Source organism: Lactuca virosa, chromosome 4, assembly GCF_052849685.1.
Source record: "Lactuca virosa cultivar CGN04683 chromosome 4, Lactuca_virosa_CGN04683_v6, whole genome shotgun sequence".
NCBI lineage: Eukaryota > Viridiplantae > Streptophyta > Magnoliopsida > Asterales > Asteraceae > Lactuca > Lactuca virosa.
The window spans coordinates 504,357,304-504,371,897 of record NC_136429.1 but is presented as its reverse complement, the minus strand read 5'-3'; the positions used below and the strand labels follow the sequence as shown (position 1 = coordinate 504,371,897).

General features: G+C 34.8%; 1 long non-coding RNA gene across 5 annotated transcripts; it reads right to left on the bottom strand.

The window, feature by feature from the left end:
- Nucleotides 1-4,142: 4,142 nt before the first annotated feature.
- Nucleotides 4,143-7,312, bottom strand: LOC145109371 (uncharacterized). 5 transcript variants are annotated; one of them, XR_013708980.1, is made up of 7 exons: nucleotides 7,016-7,312; nucleotides 6,855-6,926; nucleotides 6,693-6,756; nucleotides 6,321-6,468; nucleotides 5,764-5,876; nucleotides 4,967-5,052; nucleotides 4,143-4,449 (listed from the first exon to the last, which is right to left on the bottom strand). It is a non-coding gene; the product is annotated as an uncharacterized LOC145109371 (long non-coding RNA). The 5 variants fall into 5 exon arrangements; XR_013708977.1 differs by having other exon boundaries at nucleotides 4,967-5,876; XR_013708979.1 differs by having other exon boundaries at nucleotides 4,143-5,514.
- Between the last annotated feature and the right edge of the window lie 7,282 nt (nucleotides 7,313-14,594).

Sequence of the window (14,594 nt, the reverse complement as noted above, 5' to 3'; positions counted from 1 at the left end):
ATCGAGACGTTGATATGAAACAGAAAATATCGGATTTTCTGGGGAAATTATTCATATACATTTATCATTTATTCACAATACAATGAATCTAAACTACTCTCTTATAAGCTATAACTATGAAATTCACACATGCATTTATACTTGATTTTCACAACATTTTCAGACATTTTACAGAAAATATCGGATTTTCTGGGTTTTTATGAAAGATACAAAGACTTTTACTCAAACATACTTATGAACTCACCAACATTATATATGTTGACCGTTTTCAAAATAACTTGTATTCTCAGGTAATCGTTAAGCTGGAAGATTTGCAAGTGTGTATGGTTTTGTTTTATGTAACAACACTTATCGTACTTTTAACAATTTGAACTTATGTATTTTAACAATGTACTTGATGTAAACAATGCTAGTTGTATTATGTAATGTTGGTGATGATCGTGTTATGATTCATGTATATTCATTGTGATGATTATTCAATTGTTAGTCACACGAGCCCCCCGACGTTTCCGCCGTCTGGTTCGGGGGTGTGACAATTATTATTGGTTCGCCAACTGAAGGAGGAAGCTCAAGTTCATCAAAGCCAAAAGTTTCAGAAGGGGTAAAAGATAAAGGGAAATTGATTGTGGTTGAAAAAACTAAGGAAGAGAAAAAGGCTGAAATTGAAGCTGAAATGGATATGCAAAGACAAATACAGAGCATACTGAGACTTCGTGAAAATGATCCACCTGGTATGGAAAAGGGAGATCCGAAGAAGTTGTACAGTTATGAGAACATTGAAGCAAGAGTTTCTTACAATCGTATGTATGCATTTGAGAAGAAGCCAAAGAAGAGTTGTTGTATCTCCAACACTGATATGAGTCAGCTTGATTTCTCTGTAAACGAAATGATGTTTGTCATGGCTCAGTACAAGGTTGTTGAGAAGTTCGACAATGAGGAAGATTTTATTCATATGAAACTTAGGTTTCATGCAGTTGTTGGGAAAGAACAGGAAGAGATATGGTCTTTGGTGAAGATCAAGAAAGTTGTCAGCATAACTAAGGATGTGATGTTCGAGAATATGATATAGAATTTTCGGTATCATGTTGTTAGAGCGAACAATCAAGTTTGTGATTTCTCAGTTGCTGATTTTCCTCTAATGAACTTGAATGATCTGATTCAAGTTGCATTGATTCTGAAGGACATAGAGGTTTCGCAACTTCAGGGAACCGACAAAGAAGTTTTGAGGCTTGGTCTTGGGCATATTAAAATCTTCATAGACAATTACTATGATTGTATGGCATTGACTGATGTGGAGTTAGCATCAGCAATGGGAAAGGAAGTGAATGTTGCAATGGAATTGCCGAAGATTTAAGATGAATTAAAGAAGTATGCTGATGGGGAGATTCCGTTAAAACCTTTTGGGATGGTATTTGCTGGAAAAGACAAGAATGGCAAAGCAAAGAGATTTTTGTTCCAGACTTCAGAGATCCAAAGATATACCACTTCACAATATACGAACTTCATTATTCATATGAATAATTGCAAGAAAAACAATGATGGTGATAAGGTGGAGTTGAGGAAGGTTATAACGTGGTATTCAGAGATACGAAGGATGATGCATTTTGCTGCACAGATTCTCACAAATTGAGAATTTCTACATGATTACAAAGGGGGAGACTGTAGAGTCGAATTTTATTGTAATATGTCGAATCTGTGTAATTGTCTTTTTCGTATGTTCATTATGTATTACTAAGGTATCTATTTTTACGAAGCTTGGATGTTTAGCCTTAGTATTTTTTGTACTTTCAGTCTCCTATGAATAGGAGCTGAACATAGAGTATATGATAGAGTTTTTCCCAGTTTCTATTATCATTTGTACTCGTGTTCATTGAAAGTAATGAGAGCTTAAACCAGACCTTATTTACTTCCCGTGTTCATTCATACTCTGATTTTGATTCTTATACTCGATTAATCTCTTCAACAAATTGTAACGTTTCAATGAAATTAAATACGTACCAGGAATCGGGTGCTACAAGGAGTTTGATGCAAGGTTGTGGATCAAGAAAGAGCTTATGGATCTTGATTATGTGCTTCATTTCCAGCTTGTTTGAGGTAAAAAGTTATAAACTTGTTCATTAATGGCTTGGATCTATTATATATGAGTTTTGGTCCCTTTTGGCCCCAAGAATGAGATCTAGTGGTTTGATACCACTTCAGGAGCTATGAGTTGCCACTCTTGGTGTTTCTGAGGTTCTAGTTGCATAAAGTTGTCACCTTTAGGGTTTAGATTCATCCATGTAAGAGTTTATGTCCATTTGTTGATAGTAGAGTGTTATATTTTGAAGTTGAGTCTTTATGGGGCATGCAAAGTCACCAACTGAATGACTTTATGGTTGTAGATACTTATTGGTACTCAGATTTTGTGATTTGGACTTCTGAACTTATGCATTAAGAGCTTAATGGTGGATTTGGCTTAATGGAGGAGTACGTTGGGTGTACAAGTCTGTACGTGCAGCGTACAAGCCAAATAGCATGTACGCTTAACGTACAGCTGTGTACGCCCCGTGTACTCAATTAGGTGGGTTTTGCACGTTGGGCTTTGGTTTGGGCCTAGTTGTCTTGGGCCCTGTTGGGCCATTAGGTTTTGGGCTAATAATTATTTTGAGAAGGCCTGCAATGGATTTGGGCCCAATTTGGAAAATTGGGCCATGAATTGGGCCTTGTGGATTATTAGGTTTGGGCCTAAGTCTTGGTCCAAACCAGGTGAGGGGTAAAGTGGTCATTTACCCTAGTAGTGGATTTATGGATATGGATTGGGACGCAAATGTTGATTAGGTGTTGTTTTGATCCAATTAGTTCGGGGATCTGTCAGCCAGCAGCCAATGATTTTTTGTATGATTCGTCAGTGCGAGGTGAGTTTTCCTCACTGTATTTTCGGGTCGAAGGCATCAAGGTCGGCTCGTTGGTTTGGTAACCTGATATTCATTGATATGTTGAGTATGGAATAGATATGCATGCTAGTTCTGATATGCTAGTTGGTAGATCTGTAAGGCTACGTGTGATTCTGTCTGCATGATTATCTGTATGTGTTGTTACCTGTCGACATAATGTGTTGGGTTGAGGTTGTACTGCTTCGTGCTATAGCCAACAAACCCTGGAGCATTCTAGATATGAGCTGAGGGCCGGGTAGGGCATGCCAGACTCATACTGAGGACTCAGGTGTATTCCAGATATGAGTTGAGGGTCAGGTAGGGTATGCCAGACTCATACTGAGGGCTCAGGTGCATTCCAGATATGAGTTGAGGGCCGGGTAGGGCAATCTAGACTCATACTGAGGGCTCAAGTGCATTCCAGATACGAGTTGAGGACTCAGTGGTATGCCAGACTCGTACTGAGGACTTGAGGGTATTGGAGCATTCCAGATATGAGATGAGGGTCGGGTAGGGCATGAAAGACTCATACTGTGGGCTCAGTAGCATTCCAGATACGAGCTGAGGACCGGATGGTATGCCAGACTCATACTGAGGGCTGAACATTGGTATTCCAGTCCGATGAGTGATTCAGTTGGGGAGCAAACCAGACATAAGTTGTAGGCCCGAGGGCAAGCCAGACTTATGTTGTGGGCTCAAGGGCAGGCCATATATGAGTTGTGAGACTGATAGGCAAGCCAGACTCATACTGTGGGCTCAGGGGTAATCAGTCTTTTAGCTATGGACCCATTACATGTTGTTATTTGTACATGTTATCTGTTTGAGTGATGGTACTTTAGAGGAACTCACTAAACTTTGTGCTTACAGTTTTGTTTATGGTTTCAAGTTCTTCAAATGATTTGTGGCAAGGCGAAGGCGTGACCGTACACAACCTTGGTTTTACAATAGATTGGATCTTGGGAGACTCTTATTTTAAATCATGTTTTGGAGACAATGTTTTTGTAAACACTTTTATCAGTAAATTGGTTGTTTTGAAAAGTTTAAATTTGTTGAAATTTTTGGAATGTTACAATTCTGTTTAAGTTGCGGATCTGTCAGGCATATCACTCCAGTCAAATACATCAGTGTTGAAAGTTGTCAGCACAACCGTCCACCGAACATCATCCGCTCTATGCTCTATCAGCAATGAGATTCACATCATGATGTGTTGACAATAAAAAATTGCATTAAAGTAAGTATTGTTATTAGAAACGTAGTAAGTAATGAACACATAGTTATATAATTTACATCGCATTCCAACCAGTCTGCGTTACTATCCGCATATAATTAAGTGCGTCCAAAATTCAGTCGCCGCAATATCGGTCAAAAAACGATGAGCAAACAACAACGAAGCATTTTGTTCTTTATATAGAATGTGTACGGTAGACTCTAAAAGATTGTCCAATGGTGCTGGCTGTTGTCGGGCTCGGTTCGGTTCGGGCATTAATTGGTTCGGTTCGGTTATTACCCGAATAACATGTAGAAGACGATTAAGGACCTAATATAACCGAAAAAAACCGAATAAACCATATTAGAATTCTATAACCCGAATAATATTTACAATATGATTATAAACATTATATGTTTTATGATTTTTGTAGCTTATGATTCCATAACAAATCTTTTAAAAAACAATTTGGTAATTAAAATAATGCAAAGTATACATAATTGATTCAAAGGTTTTCCATCTCCAACCTGCATTTTTTACCCCAAAAATATATTCTTAGAATATAGAATATTTCATTTTTGCAACTTATATATATTGTCAAATACACCCTCTACTAATTAGATTTTAACAAATATATATTATATATTTTCATTACAATAAGATTACAAATTATATTATCAAAAATTAAATGTTTATATATTATAAATTTGAATTAATTATTAATTTATTATAAATAATTACTAAATATATAAGATTATATTCATAATAAACTAGTGAAGTATCCGCAAAGAGCGGGGTTGGATATGCATTCAATTGTTTGCAAAAGGAGGAATTGATTCGTCCTGACCGTAGCAGCCAATATTCCGATGACGGAAGGAGTCGCTACAGGTGGATCCACTTGTATCCTCCATTAATGGGTTTGTCCACTGATAACTGCAATAACTCTCAAAAATCACTGGGGAGTAGACTTTCAGTTGTCCTCGTCCTCATTTTATTATGAAAATTATATTGTGTAGGACAATAATAACCAATATATTGCTAGATTGCCCGATGAAAAAAAAAAGCAAACAAAAAATGTTAAATGTAAATAATAGCAATTTACTTTCGTTGATAAGTTCATAATAACATCTTACTTTCATTTATTCCCCTATAACACCATTGTACTTCGAAATGTATGTTCAATTACATTTATAGCAATCTCACTTATATGAAAAAAAAACAAAACAGAAAAACAATCTTGTAATATAAATAAATGAAAGTATGTTGCTAAAACATATCGTTTAGTGTTCATTTTTTTCAGCAACCATTTTCTAGGCAGGTAAAATGCCCTTCACTAAAAAAATTTGTATCTATTATTTTCTAGTGGTCGCGGAGGTTGAGAGGAAGCGGGAGTGTCTGAAGGTTCAAGAAAAGGGAGCGACTGAGACCGTGGCAAAATCATCAAGAAAAGTGAAGCTTTAATTGGCACTATTAGGGCATTGTAAAATTGCAAAATGAAGCTTTCTTAAGAAATAGGTGAAATTCTTGGTTATTTTGGTAAAATCATAAAAAAAAAGTGACTATTTTAGTCCTTTTCTCATATTTTAACCTTAAATAATCGTAATCATGTGACATTTTTCCAATTTCAAGAAAAAAAAATCTAACCTTTGGAACATTGACCAACTTTGGTGGAGCTTTAACATCTCTAAATTTGATCTCTTCACGCCCGGAAGACTTTATTTCATCCTAATTTGACTTCTTTTTCTTTTCCCATTCTTCTAGAAGTTTGTAAATATCAATCCAATTGGTCATAAAGACATTTGGGAAAAAAAAGGAAAACATAAATAAATGGTTATTTAAGTCATCCAAACACTCAAAACTTAAGTAGTACAAAACAGCAATAAGAAAATGGTAGAAACAAATGAAAAAGTTACTTTTTTTGTTGTTATATAACATATCAATAACTAAATTTAAAAAAAATGGTATAAACAAATGAAAACACTTATTTTTTCTTGCGTTCTTTACTTTTATAAGCAACCACACCTAATACAGCCTTTCAGCAACCATTTATTAGTATTCCACCTCAATAAATTTATACTTTATGTATATAGTACTTCATATACTTCTTATGAATTACCAAAATTTTCTATTATAGCAAGCAAAAATAAGTGGTCATTAACACAAAACATTTCTTTTTTAAGATGTTTCAAAAAAGTTGTTACCTTTATGGTAATAGGGGCAATTGCACACCTACAGATACCATGATAATGGTCAAGTTAAAAAAGTGGCATGTAACTCCAACCTTGTTACTCACTGTTGTAAATAGCCCAAAAAGCTTTGATTCAAATGAAGGAGGTGAAGTGGCCCTCCCTGTATATGGAGAAAAAATAAGTTATTGGCAAGCAAACAAATCAAAAAAATTATAATTTGTGGGTAACAGTTAACAAATATCTAATAATTATATTTGTTAGCCATTAAGTAGCACAACTTACCTCCTATTGGTTGTTGCTTCCAGTCTCATCCGATGTTAAAATTAAATTTTATTAAAAAAAATATTATATTTGTTTTATTTTATATACCTTTAAAGTAATTACCTAATTATTTTCCCAATTTTTCTAAAAAGAGCACCATCTTTGCAAACAGAAATACCTCAGTAACCTGTCATCAATGGAGAAACAGAACTGAAGAAAACTAAACATAAAGATAAAAATTCTATTAATTCTAATAATCTTCATCAATTTTAATGTGAGGTGTACCTCCAGAAGTCGTTTTGTGGCATCATCAACATTTCTACATAAAAATGTCTTTGAGGTATCAGCATGATAACCCTAATTAAAAAGATGGATAAAAAATATATATATAATATTTCTATAAAAATAAAAAAATTAAAAAAAAAAAATATATATGATAATCTTACATTTAAGTAAACGGTGACATCAATATTTATAATATCAGAGTAACACCCAAATTGGAAGCAGGTGGAGAAAGCAAAGGAAGGCAGATGGCAATTGCAGAAAACAACAGGCAAAATCAGTTAAAACACATAACCAAACCATTATAGCAGAATCGAGAAAACCAACAGCGTCGATTGAGTGAATAAAGGAGAAGCAAGTCATTCGAAGAATTGCTGAGCTTCATCAACGACCGTTAGGAAGAAGTTGGAGCAGCGACCACCCCCTCCCTAAATTTGCCCTTGCAATCTTAAAACCTCCAACTAACTTCACCCTATTTAAAAAACACAATGAATCCATCCAATAAACCAATAAAACATACGGTCTTGAAATCATAGAATACAGGTACAGTGGCGAGTCTAGAACGTAACAAGAAACCGATAAAAGAAGAAAAATATTAAAAAAATATATTATTGCGGGTTCAAATCGGATCGAGTCGTAAAAGCAAAACAAAAGAAAAATTAAGTTCTTACAATTATACCCGACGAGGTCTTATAGCTTGATATAATTTCACAATTGTATCATTACTAATACTATCTAAAACATTTTTTTCAATATATGACACCAAACTATCACTTAAAAATTGATCACCCATTTTGTTGCGTACATCAGTCTTTACCAACTTAAGTCAACTCTCATATGCTTATGTTGTTCATTATCTTCTTCTATTACTTTTTTATCACTCTTTCTAAAAAACTTGAATAATGACATTTTTTATTTAATTTCTAAAACAAACAACAATCAAATACTCAAACAAATAAACAACAATCAAATACTCAAACACATTGAAATTAGAAACAATAAAAAAAGCCTATTTAAAATTATGAATAAAACAATCAAAACAATAGAAAAAAAATTGACAGATTCGATATTAATAAAATACTCAAAGTTCAAAAAATTAAAAAAAGTTTTTTTGCCAACAATTAACAATCAAATACTCAAGGTTCAAAAAATTAACAAAAGTTATTAATTAACATACCTGCAGTGCAGCAGTGGGCAAGTGGGTAATTGGGCAATTGGTTGAACAAGGAACATGCGCCGCTGTGAACTGATCTTGATTAACATTATTTTTTTTAAAATTTAAAATCTACTGGGCTTTATATGCATACTGGATTATGCCCTAAAAATATTGGGCTATTAAAACATAAAACAAGGGCTCTAAAAATTTGATATATATATTTTTGCTAAAAATATTTAGATAGTTCACACATATTTTTTGAGGTGGGTCACAAAAAAAATTATATACAACTTGTTATATGTATAAAAAAAAAGGTGGGTCAAGTGACCCACCCTCAATACACATAAACTCGCCACTGCAGGTAAATTCAACCCCTCAAGTAACTAATAAAAAGCTCCCAGGATGATTAGCAGGGTGAAATATTTGTCACCCCGTCATTAACAGCTCATGTTCATCACTAATTATAAACAAAGAGTTGGGGGAGCGATGTTGGAGATCGAGAATGGTAGGGCAGCCCTTCTAAAAATCAATTTCGTAACTTCAAAACACCCTTGTGTAAAAGGATTCCACTATATTGCCATTAATCAACAAAGAAACCCAAGACTCAGGTAAGATGGGAGCCCTCAAACTTTGATTTAAGGAGTCATTAGACACGGATAGAAGACCTAATCGACGAATTGGAGAAGATGGAGATGAACCGGAGGGATGCACTGTGGATTTCTGATGTAGGACGCAGGAAGCTACCATGTTTTTATGAAGAATCGGAGCTTCGAGATACTACACGAGAATCATTTGAGATAGAGAGAGATAGAGAGAGAAGAGGGAAATATTTGGGGAAAAGCTTTATTGAATTGATAACTATTTTCACGCAGTTGTACATTCTATTTATGCCCTCAAGACATTACTAACAACTTTCATCTATATTGCATTTACATTTATGCCCCTCTTGTAACTAACTTTATAACAACTAGCCCTGTAACATACTTTCCCCCTAAAACATTTGACTTGCCCACAAGTCATACAGATGCTAGAAAAAAATCAGGAAATTTATTTTTTATATGATCTGCAAATTCCCAAGATGCTTCACTCGGAGGGAAATCATTCCACTGTATAAGGTATTGTACAACTGCCTTGTTTTGTCTCTTCACAATTCGTCTATCAAGAATTTTACTTGGCTTGATATCAATATCTGTGTTTTGTCCTTTCCACCATGCCGGAATATGAGGAAGGTCAAGTAAACTTCCTTTAAATGTTTTCAGTTGAGACACATGAAACACATTATGTGTTTTGCAGATTCAGGTAGTTGTAATCTATATGCGACTTTCCCGATTTTTGACACAACTTGGAAGGGTCCAAAATACTTAGGACTTATCTTAAGATTGCTCCGAGATTGCACCGAATTTTGCCTGTAATTTTGCAATTTAAGCCATACCCAATCACCCTCTTGAAACTGTCTCTCAGATCTTTTCTTGTCAGCTAAAACCTTCATTCTGTTTTGAGCAAATTGTAACTGCTTTTTTAAATTGCTAATCATGTTTTCTCTTCTTTGAAGTGATCTATCAACAGCTTCATTGTTGGTTTCCCCGGGAAGATATGGTAGATGCAATGGTGGTGGTTGATTATAAACAACTTCATATGGAGTAAGTTTGATAGCTGTATGATAAGTAGTATTGTACCACCATTCAGCCAATGGCAACCAAAATGACCAATCTTTCGGATTTAACCCACACATACATCTTAAGTAGTTTTCAAGACATCTATTCACTACCTCAGTTTGACCATCCGTTTGAGGGTGATAAGCTGATGACAATTTCAATTGAGTACCATGTAGTTGAAAGAGAGCTGTCCAGAATTGACTAAGGAAAATAGGATCTCTATCACTTACAATCGTTTCTGGCCATCCATGTAATTTGAACACATTATCCATAAATGTCTGGGCAACCTCCACAGCTGAAAACGGATGAGATAAAGCCATGAAGTGAGCATATTTGCTCAATCTATCAACAACAACATATATAACTTCTTTCCCTTGAGATTTAGGAAGTCCAGTTATGAAATCCATAGAGATATCAACCCATACAGCTGTAGGTACAGGTAGTGGTTGTAATAAACTTGGATATGCAGAAGAATCATATTTGTTGGCCTGACATGTTGTACAATTACGTACAAATCTGCTCACATCTTTATGTAAACCTTTCCAAGTAAACAAGGTTTTTACTCTTTTAATAGTTGCATCTCTACCTGAATGTCCACCTTCAGGTGAAGAGTGAAGCCATAACAAAATTTTCTGTTTTGTTCCTTCCTCCTTGCCAACAACTATCTTCTGTTTCTTCTTTATAAGCCCATCTTGGATTATGTAATTAGGAGTGCCTTGAGAAACTCCTTGTTGCAACAATGAATGAAGAAATTCATCATTCTTGTAACTCTCTTTTATCATCTCTATTAAATCAGATTCCATTGTAGTGAGGGCTAAACAAAAAATTTCACTTCCTTCTACTCTTGATAAAGCATCGGCTACTAGATTTTCACATCCCGATTTGTATTGTATTTCATAATCAAACCCCATGAGTTTTGAAAGCCAAAATTGCTGGAATGGAGTAGAAATCTTTTGTTGAAGCAACCACTTTAGACTTTTTTGATCAGTTCTGATAATAAAGTGTTGTCTAGTCAAATATTGTTCCCATTTTTGAACTGCAAAGACAATGGCTAATAACTCCTTTTCATATACAGATAGTTTCTGCCATTTTGGACCTAAAGCTATAGCTAATAAAAGCTAAAGGATGTCCTTGTTGCATTAAAACCGCACCAATTCCGTGGTTTGATGCATCAGTCTCTACCACAAATACTTGTGAGAAGTCTGGCACAGATAGAACAGGGGCTGAACTTAAAGCTTCCTTTAATGCTTCTAGGGCAGACTGAGGTTCTTTTCCCCATTTAAATTCTCCTTTCTTCAACAGTTGAGTTAATGGTTTGCTTATCAAGGCATAATTTCGAATAAACTTTCTATAATAACCTGTCATTCCCAAGAAACTTCTTAACTCTTTCACAGTTTTTGGAATTGGCCACTTTACTGCTGCTTCTATTTTCTTTGGATCTGTCTCTACACCTTCACCTGATATGAAATGCCCCAAATACTCAACTTTTGATATAGCAAAAGCACATTTGCTCGCTTTGGCATATAGTTGATGTTTTTGCATTAGATGAAATACAGCATTTAAGTGCTCCCAATGTTGAGTTAATGATGGGTTGTACACCAATATATCGTCAAAAAATACCAATACACATTGTCTGAGTAAAGGTTGAAAAATATTATTAATCCAACTTTGAAATGATGTTGGTGCATTTGTAAGTCCAAAGGGCATTACTAGAAACTCGTAATGCCCTTCATGGGTCTTGAATGCAGTCTTGTAAACATCTTCATGAGCTACCCGTAATTGATGATAACCCGCTCTTAAATCCAGTTTACTAAAAACCTTAGAACCAGCCAATTCGTCAATTAATTCATCCACCACAGGAATAGGAAATTTGTCTTTAATGGTCTTCTTGTTAAGATCACGGTAATCAACACATAGCCTCCATGTACCATCTTTTTTGCCTACTAATACAACAGGAGATGCAAACGGGCTTGAACTTTGCTGAATAATACCTTTATCTAGCATTTCTTGAATTAACTTTTCAATAATATCTCTTTGTTTCACAGCATATCTGTAAGGTCTGATGTTGACAGCTTTTGCTCCCGTTTCTAAAGGAATTCGATGATCAAAAACTCCTCTTTTCGGTGGCAAACCTTGTGGTTCTTCAAAGATTTATTTAAATCTTTGTAATAACTGTTGAAGTTTTTCATTATCTTGACTGATTCCAACACTATTACATGTTCCTGACATTAGATTGATGTTATCTTCTGCTGGATTTTCCAATTGCAATAGATAGAATTGGATACCATTGCAGCTTAAGTGTTTTTTAGCAGAGGTTCCACTCACTACCTTCAATGCTTTTGGTGGCATACCCCTCAAGACATGCTTCCATCCTTGGTATATGAATTCCATTACCAATTTACTGAAATCCCAACTAACAGTGCCTAGAGTTCTTAGCCACTGAATACCCAAAACCATATCACATCCTCCCAAAGAAACAATTAGCATATCACTCTTGAAATGTGTGTTTTGGAGCCTTATTGTAAAATCTTTAGCAACCGATTAACATGGTAAATGAATGTCTCCTGGTACTCCAACAGATTGAGTATCAATTTGTTCCAACTTGCATCCCAATTTTTAAGCTATCTCTTTGTCAAGAAAATTATGGGTGCTGCCCGAATCCAAGAGAATATTCAAAGCTTTTTTCCCATAATATCCTGTTACTCGCATTGTTTGATATCCTTGCTTCCCATATAAAGCATTGACTGAAATGCATGGTTCTCCAGGCTCAATATCATAGACTATTTCTTCCTCATTCGTGCTTTGCCCTAACTCATCCACTACTTCTTCTACCAAGTCTTCAAAGCCTTGTACTTCTATGGTAAAAAGTTGGGTTTGTTTCAGTTGACATTTATGATTCTTGTCATAAGGAGCATCACAAAAATAACATAGTCCCTTTCTTTGTTTCTCAGCCCTTTCAGCAGCAGATATATATCTGGTTCGAGAATTGTTGTTAACATTTCTGGTTGGATTCGGTAAAAGAGGCGTATTTGAGGTATTTGTGGGTATGTTTGTTTTTGTTGTGAATTGGGAATTTATCGGATTATAGCTAGATAATGGTTTGATGGTTTGGAAACTGTTTCTAGCTGTAGTTTTGGTAGCTGATAAGGTTTGTTCTTGGCATCTTGCTAGTTCAATAGCACGAATCAAAGATTGTGGTTTTAAAGCCTTTACAAATGGTTTTACTGTAGGTTTAAGACCTCCAATAAAACTATCCAAGAAGTATTGTTGATTCAATAAGGGATTTCGATTTAACATCAAAGCCCTTAGTCTTTCAAAACTATCAAGATAATCTTCCAATGTTCCTTTTTGCTGCAACTTGTTAAATTCTTCTACTACCGAACGTTCAATATCTTCATAAAATCTAGCACATAAATCTTTTTTGAATTCATCCCAATTCACATCACCTCTAACAGCAATGTAACTGTTATACCAAGATTCTGCTCTCCCATTCATATACAGGATAGCCAAATCAACTCTTTGTGAATCTGGAATCTTACAAAGATTGAAGTATTTTGTGCATTTTTCTAACCAATCTCTAGGTTGACGGCCATTAAATGTTGGAAATTCCAATTTAGGCGTGAAATTAAAGGTTCTCGGAGACGGGTTGTTGAGAATACCTGATTGATTAGAAGTTCCCGTAATTACAGATCCGTTCCCGATTTCACTAGGTCGTCTTTCTTGATTCTTCATGAATTGAAAGATTTCCGCCATTTGAGATCTATGTTCAGCGATTTCAGCCTTCTGTACTGCCATTTGTTCTTGCAGAAAGATCCTCTGTTCTGCTAATTGTTGTTCCAAAGCTTTCATTCGATCGTCCATTGCTTCTTGTTGTTGATGGACTACCGTTGCGTTTTTGCCTCGAGCCAGATTGTCAAGTAGATTTACAGGATCAAAGAAACAAGCTCTGATACCATTGATGTAGGACGCAGGAAGCTACCATGTTTTTATGAAGAATCGGAGCTTCGAGATACTACACGAGAATCATTTGAGATAGAGAGAGAGATAGAGAGAGAAGAGGGAAATATTTGGGGAAAAGCTTTATTGAATCGATAACTATTTTCACGTAGTTGTACATTCTATTTATGCCCTCAAGACATTACTAACAACTTTCATCTATATTGCATTTACATTTATGCCCCTCTTGTAACTAACTTTATAACAACTAGCCCTGTATCAATTTCCTTTGACCAAAAACCCTCTTTGCCTCTTTCCTGCTTTGAACATCGGCAACCCACAACAAAAAAGAAAAATCAAATAAACCTCCCTCCATCAGAGGAGGCAGTGGGAAACAGTGGAGCAGTTAACATAAATGGTGGGAAGCATCTCGAATTCTGGAATCAACAGATAAAAAAAGGAAACAAAATTTAAAAAATAAAATAAAATAAAATTAAGAGTGGTCCAATAGGAAGAGAGAACTGTTCACCTGGCACTTCAAAATTAGTATATATATAATATGTCAAGATCACGATCATATTCGATTACTATATTATGTAAAATAATGCATGTAGTCATTATGTCATGTAGTATTTGATGTTTTATTAGAATATGTTATCGTGTTTATAAGATATATTTCAATTATAAACTTTTATAAATTATGTTACCGTATTTCAGGTCTTTAGTATATATTTAATTTTTTATATGAATTTGATAAATAAATTTTAAACTCTACATTTATGATTAATTAATATAAATTAGTATATAACATGATATTACAAATATTAAATATTGTATTTAAATTATAATTAGTATATAAAAATAAACTAAAAATGTATAAAATAAAAAAAGAGACTAAAATTGGCAACCGTAAAAAATGGAGATGGAAATAGGGTAGGGTTGAAGGAGAATGAGGGAAGAAATGGGGAAAAAATTGAGTTTGGGGGTGGGTTGGAG